The following is a 12,116-nucleotide window of genomic DNA, read 5'->3' on the forward strand; positions in this document are numbered from 1 at the left end:
ATTATTATTATTGATGTTGTTTTTGGTGGTGGTGGTGGTTAAATATGAGACTGAAAATAAAACCTGGCTTTGTTATTAAATATGACATGAGGGGAACTTTCCCGGCGCGATACTTCAGATAAAAATGTCTCTGGAACCTCAGGAATCTAATATTCTTCACACAGCAAAGCTGGTTTTCCAAATTGGTGTTCATTCCTGTGCTAGGTTCAAATTTCAGCTCGTCTGAAGTGTCTCCTAAAGGCAGTAAGTGAAAACACATCGTCCTTGTATGCCTTCCATGGTGGTCCTGGGGTCCAGCCACAGGATTTTAGGAAAGTCACTTTTCTGTTCTGTGCCATAGTTCATCCTGCAGAGAATGGCAGCATTTTGCACATAACTGAAGAGCTGAGAGGAATACGATGAGGTCTGTGCGAGCAGCACAACAGAATCCTGCTGTCTTCAGTGGTACTGTCCTCTGGGCTCACCCTGCTCTGTTCTTGCAAAGCATCTTGTGTACCAGGAGATGTCAATACTGCCTGGATGGGGTGTGTGTGTGTGTGTGTGTGGTGTGTTTGTGTGTGTAGGAGGTCATTGTGAATGTATGTTGTTGCTATAATTAACCATTTTCCTCCCTATTTACTCAACTCCTGACATGAACACAGGTAGTAAAACAAATGACACATTCTTCACTGCTCACTTGGCAGGAATTCTGCTTGCCACCTGTGAGTGATTATTTGCAAATTGAGAAATAAAAAGAAGAACCAGCTAAAGGCTTGGACAGAGTTGTATATTGTTTCAACAAAATATTTTAGGAGGTGTAGATTTCTAGTTCTTTCTTCCTATCCTAGTTACTTTTCCCTTCCCTCTCTTCCTTCTTTCCTCCTTTCTTTCTCTGGTGTAGAACATACTACCTCTTTAGTGTTGCCTTTCTTTGGTAAATTTTGATGTAGTTTTTGATCACACTCACCACGCACGTAACTGTTTCTTTGCAGGTGCGTTTACTGATAAGATAAATCAATAGATTTATCACAGACGGCTCCTCTGAAGTTTCTCTGTTTGTTATATTTGCTGTACTGTGGCTAGGAAATGGAATTCTGGTTTTTGCATTTTTTTTAATATTGCAGTTTGTACTTCATAGCATCCTGCACTTAAAGAACATGATTACTGCTAATTATCATTTAGAAAATTGTTTTTTGCTTGATTAGAGATTTTAACTATGTGTACTCAAATCTAGTGGGTCTTCATTATGTGCATTACTCTCTATTCTATACTGGCTTAAATATTAATATATGGAAATTCAGCTTCATCTGCCATACCTTTCGATGTCAGAAGCATAATCGGCGTAATTGGCTTAGATTGTTGTTTCTCCTGTTTGTATTTCATATTATCTAATGTCATTAGTGAGTTGACTACTGAGTGGGTAATCTGCATTTCAGAGCTGCTTCTTGAGCACATTGTTACCATTGATTTTGATGATTTTAATTCCCCTTCACCCCAGGCAGGCCCTCAAGCTGCATCGTATTATTCAAAGACCTGCTTTCCTTTATGCAGTGAGCGAGTCTTTCTGTTTCTGAAAACCCATCTGCATTCTGATAAATGCTGAGTTTTTTCCTTGGTCTGGGGGACAACTTGATTTTTGCAGCCTGTGGGAGAGGGTGGGTAGCTCAAGACTTGAGTGCCTTCCTTCCGAATGGTGGTTAACCTGGTAGCCTCCGGTGCCCAGAGGGAAGCTGGGCGCCCGGTCGGGTCTGTTTCCGAGGCTGAGCTGGGTAACTGACCAGCTTCTCCGAGCCTGGGGCCAGGGTGCCCCCTCTGTGCAACCCTTGTGCAGTTTACTGCTTGTACACAGCAGCCAGACCTCTCTGCTCTCCCCGAGGCTCGCAGGTCTGTCTTGCCCTTCCTTGGGAAATGATTGCTGGACTGATTGAGAGATTGGAATCCAACTTCCTCTTGGTGTTTGAGTGTATTCCAAAACTAACTGTAAAAAGAAGCCCACATTAAGGACTGACTTTGGCTACGGTCAGCCGCAGATTCTGCTCGCCCTCTGCCCGGGGGGCGGGGGCGGGGGGTGGGGGTGGGGGGAGGGGGGGCGTGGGCTCCTCGTAGCTGCTGGTGGTGAGTAAGCCATTTGCATTTGCACTTGCACAGAACCTTGAACGTTAAGGCTGCCAGGGAAATCACCAGCACCAGTATTCTGCTTCCGTCTTTTCATAGACAAGAAAATGGAGGCCTAGAGAGGTGAATGGCTGGCCCGAGGCCACAGGGCTCTGAATGGCAGGCTGAGAGGGACAGCCGCCTCTCCAGGAAGTGCTTTTTCCGTCTTCACAGTACCCTGTTAGTGGCGTGCTGTAACACCTGCTCACCACGTCAGCGTGGGAGTGACAGCTGTGTACGTGTACAAGTCGTTCAGCGTGGGTTTTGGGGGCAGAGGCTTTTACAAGGGAAATGAGAATACAAAAGGAGTGTAATTCGAAGCGCGTGTGTATGTGTCTGCGCACAGGTACGCGTTAAGGGGTCTACCAGGGTGGTTCTGCCTGAATGTGACTAAGTCCGCTTGGAGGAGCGTCTCTCCCCTGTCTCCTGTTCGGGCCAGCTCTCTGCTCTCATGGTGCTGGGGGGATCCCCGAGTTGGTGCTAAGGCGTCTGTACTCTGTGGAAGGCACCGCCTGAGTGAGCGAGCCCCCATCCCTGGTTAGCACTTTTCTTCGCAGTCTGGTTTGAACCGAGGATCTGGCTGTGGAGGCAGCTTCCTTCGGGAGGGGAGGAGAGCTGGGTGGGACTGTTTGAAGTTTCTCTAATAATTAGTTTAGGACCTACAAGGTGTAATTCCTCATGAATTTAATTATTGTAGGAATTCTTACTTATCAAAAGCGGTTTTAAATGTTTTAACCAAGAAGCCTCCAGGGTGAACATCTTAGACTGAGTGACGCGGGGTCCATAACCAGCAGTGCCTCTAACAGTTGGCTTAAGTTAATTTGGTTTCATCAAAGGAGGCAAATAAAATTGATCCAGGCAATGTTTTACTGCACATGTCTAGAAATGAGAATCTTAATCCTAAATAATCATTTCCTGCTGTTTCCTCTTTGGGCCAGGCCTCTCCTTGTTTTAATTTGTTGGTTTCTAACACAGGGATGTGAGCTAATGTCCTCTCTTCTGGATCGTGTGTGAGAACCCAGCCTTTGGATAGACCCAGAATGTGCCAGCATCACTCACCTTCCCTTTTGATTCAGTGAAAAACACCATCAAGGGGGCAGCTTGGCCCTGAGTGACCCCTGGACTAGCCAGAGCATTTGGAGAGTGGCTGAGTGTTTAAATGAGTTGTCATGGAACTTTCAAGTGGAATGGACCTGGACGCTTGGACTTATTTACTTAGCGAAAGCGGCCAAAGGATGGACTAAGCCAGAGATTTCTAGACTTTTGGATTTCACTGACCAATGAAATTTCTAAAACGATTTTGAAGATTGACATAGAATTATCAACAATTCTTCTTGCCACTAAGACTATTAAAAAAGCATTAAGTTATCACCCACCATGACCACCCCATATGGGGGGCAGAGAGAGAGAGAGAGGGAGAGGGAGAGAGAGTACCATAAAGGACAGCAGTTACATTCAATTAAAACAACTCTATGAAAAACTTAATATGGTACCCTTATTTTTTTCATTTCACCAAAGACTGGTAAAAACTGGCATTTAACAACTACTGAGCCAGGTGACCTTTTAGAGTCCCTTCTACATAGAACATTGGCTTGTATTTAACTCAAACTTTGCTGTGACCCAAAGGTCCTTTCCATCCTTCTTCATTTTCCTTCCCTGTCAGTAACTCCTTCCTTGCTGGCATCATCTTCCTCTCCCGGCTCCACCTCTGCCGCTTGCTCCCACCTGCTCCTCCTCCTCTCCTGCTCGCCAGCCTTCCCCAGGTGATCTCTCAGGGCAGAAAGGCTGGGTCAGCACTCTGGGTGCCCCTGGCCAAGGGGCTGGTTTCTCTGTTGAGTGGGGTGGTGTTCTCACCTCCTGGGATGCTGGCGTACAGAACGCTCATGCTGTAGGTTAAGACATAGAACATCGTTGTTGTGCTGACCTTCGCCTCTTCATAGCTACTTGTGGGCTGTGGTCCTCCAGCTGGCTGTGCAGCTACCCCGTAGTTTTGTGTTCTGAATATTTTTCTAATTAGTCTCCGTGGTATGACTAAATCAAAAAACCTTTCTTAAATCCAGATATATTATATCACTTGCTTCTCTCCAGTCTACTGGGCCTATTCCTCTGTCATAGAAATAGATCGATGGACTGCAAATTTCACCAGAGCTTGTTTTCTCATGATTTTTCCTGATCTGACTGCTTTGTTTGGGCCAGAATTTACAGCAAGTGTAGGTCTTATTGTTTTTCAATATTTGGCTTTCAAGTTTCAGTAAAATATTCCCAAAGTATCCAAGAGTGAAGGGCAATTAGAAATATTTTAATAAGTTACACACATACACCTGTTTTGATACCCATAAGATCGGCTAGTTTGTCTTTCTGATAAAGATTTGGTTAGAGCATCCCTCATTCAAATGACTTCTAGAGAACTGTTTGATCGGTTAACGTGAAACAAAGCACTTTTGTTTAGCAAGTTGTGGTCTAGTATTCTAATCATCGTGAAACAGAACGTATAGCAGCTGGATAGTGCCATCTCAACTTCATTTATTTGCATGGGTTTGAATTCAAGGACTAGATAATATCTTTTGACTAATGAAAGAGAATACTGTACAACTTCTTTAACACTTCAGATATTTCTTTTGTTCTGTCTGTAAAAAGTGCAATGAAGTCCTAGTTAATTGGGTACCATGATTCCTTAAAACATTTTGGCAGATGTTTTGTTGAGCTGGCTTTGATATGTGTGGGGTATTTAGGACCTTCTACAGTAGAAAATAGAGTTAAATGTCCAGGAGATTCTAAGGGCTTCATGTAAAAACATTGTAGTCCAGGGGCCAGCCCAGTGGCGTAGTGATTAAGTCTGCGTGCTCTGCTTTGGTAGCCCAGGGTTCACGGGTTCGGATCCCAGGTTGGACCTACACACCTCTCATCGAGCCATGCTGTGGTGGCGTCCCACATACAAAATGGAGGAAGATTAGCACAGATGTTAGGTCAGGTCCAAGCTTCCTTGCAAAAAAACCCAAAAGACACTGTGGTCCGTATAGTCTAAGAGTTAAGATACCAATGAATTCATGGCAATGTGGAGATGCTGGCTTGGCAATTTGAGTCTGTGCAGCAGAGCTCCAGGAGAGCAGGAGGTCTCCGAGGCTTCTAAATTCCGTGTCTAGAGTGCTGCGTGTGCATGGAGGTAACCCACCAGCTCCAGAGGCTCCTAACTGGCTCCATCCTACCTCTGCAGTGGGGTCCCAGGCAGAGCCCTGAACTTGGGCAGAGTCCCTGGGCTCAAGTCCTGACAGCCCCTCACTAACTGCTGACTTAGAAGGTCTCTCTCTGACTCAGGGTCTCCTCCCCTGGGAATGGCATGCCTCACTCAGCGGGTTATTGTGAAGATTAAAAGACGTAATGTGGAGAAAAATACTTTATAAACGTGGAGCTCTACACAGATATCAAGTATTTGCAGTTGTGTTAACCCTGTCAGAAGCAGAGGTGCTTGATAGGGGTCGCCCACATTCGTCCCTCCCCTCTTCACTCTCTCCTAAGGACGTGGGGCGGGTCTGTGGCACCCTCCTTGTCCACCCTGGTATGCTGATTTGATAGCAGTTATGGGGCATCCGTCGCATCACGTGATTATATTCAGTCTTGGAATGTCACCAACGGGGGTCCACATCAGAGTAGATACAAACTAAGGGTTCTAGAGGTTTGATGGTAATCATTCTGACCTCAAAGTGTGGGATGCTATACCCTTCAAGAACCAGGAGTAAGAAAATAAGAGTCCAAAGCAAGTGAGACTTCTGCCTGAACATGTTGGCTGTCTGGAGGTGGAGGGAGAAATTCTGCCTTGGTGGCATCTGAGCATAGAGCCCTGATAGGATGGGAGGCGTGTGGGGGCCCATGCTTTGTTCTTGGCACAAAAGAGCCAGCCTGCCGGGCTCCTTGGCAGGAATGAGCCACAGCATCTGTTGGGAGCAGAGAGTATATTTCAACGGAGTTAGTTTCAATTTCTCAGTCTCTTGTCACCAGGGATGTGCAAACCCAGTAATGCTCTATGTTTTCAGAAGGTTTGACTTCTTTTTCAAGCATTTTGGGTTTGGCTACATTCTATGTGTGTTTTGCCAGCTTTCCTTCTTTAATTATTAGTATTAAACCCATGTGTATGAATTTGAATGGAAATTTAATAGGCATTTAAATATTTATTTACAGTTAATTCATCCACAAGCTGCGTGGAGTAAGGGCTGCTGTTATATCTTGTAAGGAGTCTTTGAAAATAGTTTACCAGCATTTTTCTTCATAAGATGTAGCACCAATTTCACCCCTTCTCTCCCCACAAAGAGATTTGGATTTGGGGGTGGTTAGGGTGGGACCCCGAGTCCAGAGCCCCTGGTGGGATTTGAGCAACACAAAGTGAGTTCTCATTGTCTTCATTGCGGTTGACTTTGAGGCAGATGTTTTGGTAAAACCCCCAAATGGATTTTTGAGAAAGCGCATGCTCTTTTAGAAAATAGTCTCCATCTCTAGGTCTCGCATGCAGCTGCCAGAGTCATGGAAAAACAATTTCCGTGGCCCATCATTTGTTTTTTCTTCCAAATTATGGCGCGCAGATTGGTTCCGGGCAGTAGGAGACGAGTAAAGAGAGGTAATCCTTACCTTCCTCCACTGCCCGGTCAACCATCTGTGTCCCTCTCGGGCTTCGCGCAGCTCCAGCTACGTCAGTAATATTGACTTAAAGGAGCAGACGTTATTTTAATGACAAGATAATGGTGTTACCTTCTCTGGTCACAAGATACTGTTCTATTCGTAACAGTTTCTTCTGAGATGACAGCAGGAGTGGGACCTGCACTTAGAATGTTCGAGCTGAAGTTTGGGGGGAAGATTTAGTGATTCTCAGTTGAACCTCCTTGTTGTCAAAGGGTTTGAAATATTAAATGAAACAAACGTAAACCCAGGCACGTGGTAGGCATATAATAAAGGCTTTTGAATTAATGAACTAATGACTTTTAAGATCAAGCTCTTTTTATGCCTAAGGAATTATAAATATTAAACTGAAGTGCACATTCAGAAAAGAAGCATAGCTGGTTATTCTTAGGGATTCCTCTTCTGTCCTTTTTCTACAAAAAGAGCTGTGTTTCCTTGAATTGAGGATGAGTTTCGTACCCCATTGTCAGTTCATACAACTTTATAACAGTACCTATTGTACTTTAATGAGTATTAGATTGGAGGGTGGGAAAGAGATCCAAAATCACTAGATATTTGGTCATAATTTATGAAATTGTTTACCTTAGAAGCTGCATGTTTTACTTTTTTTTGCTGAGGAAGATTTGCCCTGAGCTAACATCTGTCACCAATCTTTCTCTGTTTTGTATGTGGGTCACTGCCACAGCATGGCCCCTGATAAGTGGTGTAGGTCTGTGTCTGGGAACTGAATCTGGGCCGCTGAAACAGAGTGCGCCGAACTTAACCACTAGGCCACAGGGCTGGCCCTACATTTTTTAATTAAACTTTTTATTTTGAGATAATTATAGACTTATATGCAGTTGTAACAAATAATGGAGAGATATGCCATGTACCCTCTACCTAGTTTCCCCCAATGGTAATATCTTGCAAAACTGTAGTACAATATCACAACCAGAATGTTGGCATTGATATAGCCAAGATATAGAACTTTCTTTTAATTGAAGTATATGGTAATTGACATATATCATTATATTAGTTTCAAGTGTACAGCATAATGATTTGATATTTGTATGCTTTGCAAAATGATCACCACAATAAATCTAGTTAACATCCATCACCATACATAGTTACAAATCTTTTTTTCTTGTGATGAGGACTTTTTCTTTTGATTTGCTCTGAGCTAACATCTGCTGCCAATCTTCTCCTCTTTTTTTTTCTTCTCCTCAAAGCCCCAGTACATAGTTGTAAGTTCTAGTTCTATGTGAGCTGCTGCCAAGGCATGTCTGTGGTGTGGTTCTGCACCCGGGAACTGAACCTGGGCCAGTGAAGCGGAGCACATAGAATTTTAACAGCTAGGCCATCAGGGCTGGCTCTCTTGTGATGAGGAGTTTTAGGATTTACTCTCTTAGCAACTTTTTTTTTCCCCTGAAGATTTGCCCTGAGCTAACATCCACCTGTTGTCAATCCTCCTCTTTTTTTGCTTGAGGAAGATTAGCCCTGAGCTAAAATCTGTGCCAGTCTTCCTCTATTTTGTTTGTGGGATGCCTCCACAGAATGGCTGATGAGTGGAGGAGGTCTGCACCTGGGATCCAAACCCGCAAACCTGGGCTGCCGAAGCAGTGTATGGAGATCTTTAACAATTCAGCCACGGGGCCAGTCTCTCTCTTAGCAACTTTTAAATATGCAGTACAGTATTATTAACTATAGTCACCATGCTGTCCGTTCCAGCCCCAGGACTTACGTATTTTATAACTGGAAGTTTGTACCTTCTGACCCCCTTCACCCTTTTCACCCACCCCGGCAACCACCAATCTTTTCTCTGAGCTTGGTTTTCTTTCTGTTTTTTAAAACATTTCATGGATAGGTGAGATCATCTGGTATTTGTCTTTCTCTCTGACTTATTTCACTTAACATACTGCCCTTGAGGTCCATCTGTGTTGTCGCAGATGGCTTGATTTCAGTCTTTTTTATGGCTGAATGGTATTCCCTGGTATATACACCACATCTTCATTATCTATTCATCCATCGATGGACACTTAGGTTTTTTCCATATCTTACTTATTGTAAATAGTGCCACAATGAACATGGGGGTGAAAATATCTTTTTGAATTAATGCTTTCATTTTCTTCAGATAAATACCCAGAAGTGGAATTGCTGGATCATATGGTAGTTCTATTTTTAAATTTTTGGGGAAACTCCACACTGTTTTCCATAGTCTCTGTACCAATTTACATTCCCACCAACAGTGCACTAGGGCTCCCTTTTCTCCACATCCTCGTGAACGCTTGTTATTTCTTGTCTTTTTGATAATAGTCATTCTAACTGTGAGGTGATATCTCATTGTGGTTTTGACCTGCATTTCCCTGATGATTAGTGATGTTGAGCCATTTTCATGTACCTGTTGCCCTTCTGTATGTCTTCTTTGGAAAAATTTCTGCTCAGATCCTCTGCTCATTTTTTAATGGATTGTTTGTGTTTTTGTTACTGTATGAGTTCTTTATATATTTTGGATATTAACCCCTTATTCGACATATGATTTAGAGATATTTTCTCCCTCAGTATGTTGTCTTTTTATTTTGTTGATGGTTTCCTTTGCTTGGAAGGTTTTTAGTTTGATGTAGATCCTCTTGTTTATTTTTGCTTTTGTTGCCTTTGCTTTTGGAATCAGATCCAAACAATCGCTACCAAGACCGATATCAAGGAGCGTATCACCTATGTTTTCTTCTAGGAGTTTTGTGGTTTCAGGTCTCACAGGGAAGTCTTTAATCCATTTGAGTTGATTTCTGTGTATGGTGTGAGATAGTGGTCCAGTTTCAAGATATTCTATTACCACAAGGATTGCTCAAGTTGCCCTTTTATGGTCATACCCACTTCCCTCCCATCCTCAGCCCTTCCTTAACCCTTGGCAACCACAAATCTGTCTTTCATTTCCGTAACTTTTTCATGTCAAGAATGTTATATAAATGGAATCGTATAGTCTGTAACCTTTTGCAATTGGCCTTTTTCATTCTGCATAATTCTCTGGAGATTCATCCAGGTTGCTGTGTGTATCAATAGTCCATTCCTTTTTATTGCAAGTAATATTCCACATTTTGGGTAGAACAAAGTTTGAAGGATGTCTGGGCTTCTAAAATTTCCATTTATTTTTTCTTAATATTTTCTCTTTCTTTAATGAGTCTTTATATTTCTTTGCTGAAACTTCGTTTTTTTCATTTATTTCAAGCTTGTTTGTAATTGCTCCTTGAAGCATTTTGTGACGACTGCTTTAAAATCTTTGTCAGATGGTTCAGACATCTCCGTCATCTCCGTGTTGGCATCTGCTAATTGCCTTTTTTCATGCAGTTTGAGATCTTCCTGGTTCTTGGTATGATGAGTGATTTTTGATTGCAACTTAGACGTTTTGGGTATTGTGTTATGAGATTCTGGATCTTATTTAAGCCTTCTGTTTTAGCTGGCTTCCTCTGTCACCTCTGCAGCAGGGGGAGTGGAGGAAGCCCCTCATGATTAGCAGTGGATGTCCCACTTCTCCACTCTGCCTCTGTTGACACTCAAGGGCTCCCCTTGTAACTGCTGGGCAGGTGGGGGAGCCCCAACACCCGACCTGGGCTTCACTGATCCCTCCTGGCTGGAAGGGGTAGTAGGAAGGCCTTGTTACTGCTCCCCACATGGTCTCACGTGACAGCGTGAGGAGGGAGATGGCCCTGTTCCCGCTAGTGACAATGGTGATGATGAACCTCCTGATTCTCCACTGGGTCTCCCATGCCACCACTCTGGCAGAACGGGGAGGAATGCCTTATTGCCGCTGGGTGGGGTGGAAGTGCAGGCTCTCTACATGGTCTCTAGATCTGGGCGTGAGGGTGGGACTTGTTATCATTCCGCAGGGATGAAGGTGCTGGTTCCCTGCTTGGCACCTCATTATGCCCTCTGGAGAGTCTTGGTTCCCTTCTGCCTTTGTTGGCGTGGGTGGGACTGGGGCCATACGTCTTTCTGTGGCGTTTGGTTGGATTAGGGTGGTTATTGTCTAACAGTGTTCTGTCTTCCCTCGCTGACCCTTTCCTGGGCCTTCGGCTAAAGAGAGCAGGCTCTTGCTGTTGATTTTTGCCTGTGGGAGTTGGTGTCTCAGGTCGCCAGTTTCTTCAGCTCCCAGTCTGAGATATATGAGGCCAAAAGACAACCCAGGAAACCTACCCCCATTTTGTTCCCTGGGTCTTGAGCTCCTTAACGGTTTTGGTTTCTCTCTGCTTTCCAGAATCTTCTATGTTAGTTTCATGTTTAATGTCCAGGCTCTTTTTCTTGTAATTAGTAGGAGGAGTAGGGAAAAGTGTATCCATTCCACTTTCCCATGTTTACATTTTAAACAGGAGGAGAAGAGACGAAATTGATGTCCGAGAGTAAAAATCTCTTTTCTGATTCCTTCTTTGTTATACAAAGTTGATTGGGAACGTTTTGTTTTGTTTTTAACTGTCCTGCTCATCTTGAGTCAGACATTTAATACAACTGCGTTGCTTTCTAGACCCCTCCACAGCTACGAAGCTCGCTGTGTTTCACTTTTCATTAAGGCCAGTCGTTTGCAGCCTGGCGCCTTCCAGCCAGCCCTGCTGGAGGAGGACCCTGGGAGGTGATCCTCAGCCCGCGGGAAGGCTCCTATTTTCTGACAGTTCCAGTCTCTTCTGCCATCCACGTCTTCACTCTTTATAGATGTGGTGGTCTATCAGCAATTTTATTTTATCACTCGAGTCAGGGTAGGGTTTTGTGTGCCAACACATTTATCATAAATAACATTTTGGCCCACTAAAAATGATTATTAGGACCAAAGCTCTATTTGGAAAACCAGTTTTTAACTCTACTATTAGCCTTGTCTTGAAAAACTTATTTACACATCCATACACATGTGTACCCATATGTGGAGCCTCCAACCTAAAAATTGGCTGTTAGCGTTCACATTTTATTGAACCAATAAATTGTGAGTTTAACATTTTAGTCAAATCGGATGCCAAGTGTTTCATTTCAGGCCCCAGTGTCCATATTGACAGGACTTTAAATCTGTTACTTGTGCATCTGGAGCTTGTTAGATGTTTATAGTTTGATGGAAGCCAAATGTCAATGGCACCTTTGGTCCATGGAGAGATCCAGTGGGGCAGGCAGTTACTCTGCCCGCGAGGCAGGAACAGGCACCAGAGGGCAGGGCCCCACTGATCTGTCTTGTGTGAGAAAGGCCTGGGCCAGGGGGAGATTGATTGGGCTTACAGTTCCATGTTTTCTCATAATTCATCGCTAATGCACAAGGAGTATGTTCACAGAGACAGGCACAAGAAGTTCTGTGAAGGAGGACCAAC

At 43.8% G+C, this 12,116-nt stretch overlaps 1 long non-coding RNA gene across 5 annotated transcripts in view; it reads left to right on the plus strand.

Moving 5' to 3' along the window:
- The first annotated feature begins 2,081 nt into the window (after positions 1–2,081).
- LOC139046235 (uncharacterized) overlaps positions 2,082–12,116 on the plus strand; it is a 37,916-nt gene continuing 27,881 nt past the window's right edge. For all 5 annotated transcript variants that reach the window (XR_011506057.1, XR_011506053.1, XR_011506054.1 and 2 more), the window contains exons 1-2: positions 2,082–2,670; positions 3,109–3,688. This is a non-coding gene — a long non-coding RNA (uncharacterized lncRNA). The remainder of the gene's footprint in view (positions 2,671–3,108; positions 3,689–12,116) is intronic.

Source organism: Equus asinus, chromosome 9 (assembly GCF_041296235.1).
Source record: "Equus asinus isolate D_3611 breed Donkey chromosome 9, EquAss-T2T_v2, whole genome shotgun sequence".
Taxonomy (NCBI): domain Eukaryota; kingdom Metazoa; phylum Chordata; class Mammalia; order Perissodactyla; family Equidae; genus Equus; species Equus asinus.